Here is a 2,984-nt window from a genome sequence, read left to right on the forward strand (position 1 = left end):
CACAAGAAAAGGAAAAACAACTACAAAGTCTATAGTTCACCTCTAAAACCTGCAATTTATTCTGCTAGTTTACAATTAAGAAAGATACAGAAAACTAAAATCCCCTAAAAACTTAATCAATTCCCGCCCACCCCGAAGAAATAAAACTACTATTTTTCCAATAAAAGCAGGAAAACAAGAAGAACAAGAAGAATAAGAAAGACAACAAATGAAGGTAGTCTTCAGAGGAACAGAAAAAGAAAAGACCATGGAGAGAAACATGCCTAGTGAACCATGGCAACAAGAGGTGAATAATTGATGCTTCTCTGATTAGGCAAGGCAAGCATAGTGGTATGATCCAAGAAATCATTAAGTGCAACCACAGATTGCAGTATTGTCCTCAGATCATCCGCAAATGAAAAACCCATGTTCCCAATTCTCTTCACTGCATAAACATAAAATGTAATGGCACCTTTCCTGAATTTAAATCTAGCCATTTCGCATCCGGTCTGACCCCTTATAAGCTTCTTGTTTACTTCCCCAAGTGGGATTTCTGGCGGCCAAACTCGGTCCACAGCAGCCTTCATATTCTCAGACTCGAATACAGAAACAAACACTTTAGACGTCTTTGTCCCCAGGCCAAACGTCAGAGTGTGCCATGCATGGTGAGCCAAGATCGTGAAATTTGTCGACAAGAAAGTGGTAGTTGAAGGAAAAGGAGGCTTCCCGTTTGTCTTTTCTTGGTTTTGGTGGTGGTTGAGGTTGAGTGTCGGTGGAAGTGAGAGGAGGCGCAAGAATTCAAGAGGCCTAGCGCGACGGATTGTGAAGGATTTAACAATAAACTGACCACCAAACCGAAGCCCTTTAACTTCAGAGCTAAGGCTTGAATGCAAGGTCTGATGAGGTGGTGGATTTGGAGGATTGATCATTTGGGTGCTGGTGTTTTGGTTTCTTGTTCTTCTTTTTCTCTTTTTCTTCCATGGATGAGGGGGAGGAGTGGTGGAACCGGCGTTGATGGTGGATTGGATTGCTTTTGGTCTTTGCAAAATGATAACTAGCGACCAATCTTCAAGGGGAAAAATTGTGAGAAATGATGGTAGGTGGATAGGGGTGTCAACGAATCGAATCGAGCTCGAATATTAATTTGATCGAGTTCGAGTTCGACAAAGTGCTTGAGGCTCGAGATCGAGCTCGAGATCGACGAATATTAATTTTACATGCTCGAATTCGATTCGTAAGGAATTCGTGAGGATCGAGCTCGTGTTCGAAATTGCTCGAATTGCGATCGAGCTCTAGTTCGAGCGGTCAGCTCGAGTTCGAACGGTCGAGCTCATGTTCGAAATTGCTCGAATTGTGGTCGAGCTCGTGTTCGAAATTGCTCGAATTGCGGTCGAGCTCGAGCTCGAGCTCGAAGGTCCATTAAAATTGTGCTCGTTTAAAGCCTGCTGAATGCTGAACCAAATGATCTACAGAAAGATACTCCTATATCAACGACATTTTGCAATACAATGAAAGGGGTAAAGAACACAAAAACGTTAATAACTAACACAGATATTTTAAAATGTGTTTGACTGAATCTTGGAGCAGGACTTTTTTATACACCAAGTAACTGCACAAGCTGTTATTGTTAAAATATGTCGTTCAAACTATCTACTCTAGTAATCAATATTTCAAGTAGCACAAAGAGGGACAGCAGAGGTATCTTGTTAGTAAGACAAAATCATATTCATCTGATTCCTTTTTAGCCTTGATATTTGTTACATGTTAAGGCTAAAATCATACATCTAATGCCTGGACACAGAACACAAATAAGTCAGTTTGCAATATCCTTAAGCAGAATTTGTCCTTCATTCAGCCTTTTATCTGAACCAAATCACTGAACAGCACTGTCCAAAGTCCAAACTCATCCATATGATTGAGAATCTAAGACAAGCCAGCTTTAAATATCAATTTAAAGCCAAAGCATCAAACTGTCAAAAATTTAGCAGCCTAATGCCAAGTTGTCAACCAATATCCAAATGCATCCATACATATTTTAACATCAAAACCAGCATCCAAATTCAAAGATAAGTCATACAACCAACATCCACCAAGTCACACAAATAGAAACAAGAAAGACAAAGTGTCAACAACTCAACATTCAAGAGAATGTCTTCAACAGGCAATGTCAATTGTCAAGAAATAATCATACTTAAAAAAGTGAAACAAATTTTGCAATTAAAGCAGTAAAACAGGAACTTCTTGTCCATTCCACGATAATCCTTTCCAACTTTCCAATTTCAACTGCAGGCCCTATAAAAAAATAATAATTTAAGTAATAAAATAGTAGTGGTAAAATCTAAAACAAGATATTTGAAGAGGAATCGAAGTGTTAAACACAAATAATGTACCTTTCCAATTATCACATTCATTTTATGGGAAGTAGAATCTCTTTTGCTGCCTTCAATTTCTGCAAAATAATAATAACAATAAGTAATAAACTAATTTTGTTTCAATAACATGAATTTGAAATAAACTTACTTTTATCTTTTTTTTCACTCCATGAATGTTTCGGCACCAATCTCCGGCACACATAAGCATTTCTACAGTTTCAGGAGCTAGTGAGGCTCTATAAGAGTCAATTACTCTTGTTCCTTGCATTAGAGGAATCTGCCCCTGACATGACTCGATTGGAATAAGATTCAAGTGCGGTTATGGGCTGACCTGAAAATAAAAGAAATTTTAGCTGATTTTCGAATCAAAAGCTGCACTTAGATGAGAAAAAAGAGCTAATTCTAACTAGTACAACGAATTCCATAGCGAGTTCATCCCAGTAGTTGAACATTTTTAACTAATACAGCGAATTCCTATAATACAAGGAAATTTAATAATGAAGATAAAAAAAATTATACTTAACAAACCTGAAAATAATCAAGAGGGTTAAAAAAGAACTATAGCAGACATTGCACCAGTCATAGATAATTTTAAGTTGGTTGCTTTTCTTTTTCTTCCAAGAGTTAATAAAG

General features: G+C 37.5%; 1 long non-coding RNA gene and 1 pseudogene across 1 annotated transcript; both read right to left on the reverse strand.

Moving 5' to 3' along the window:
* Nucleotides 1-263: 263 nt before the first annotated feature.
* On the reverse strand, nucleotides 264-960 carry LOC113777089 (annotated as a pseudogene).
* A 1,180-nt stretch (nucleotides 961-2,140) lies between these two features.
* On the reverse strand, nucleotides 2,141-2,672 carry LOC113777538. The gene is made up of 3 exons (XR_003469196.1): nucleotides 2,500-2,672; nucleotides 2,370-2,428; nucleotides 2,141-2,271 (listed from the first exon to the last, which is right to left on the reverse strand). It is a non-coding gene; the product is annotated as an uncharacterized LOC113777538 (long non-coding RNA).
* Nucleotides 2,673-2,984: the final 312 nt, after the last annotated feature.

The sequence above is a fragment of the Coffea eugenioides genome, chromosome 7, assembly GCF_003713205.1.
Source record: "Coffea eugenioides isolate CCC68of chromosome 7, Ceug_1.0, whole genome shotgun sequence".
NCBI classification, from domain to species: domain Eukaryota; kingdom Viridiplantae; phylum Streptophyta; class Magnoliopsida; order Gentianales; family Rubiaceae; genus Coffea; species Coffea eugenioides.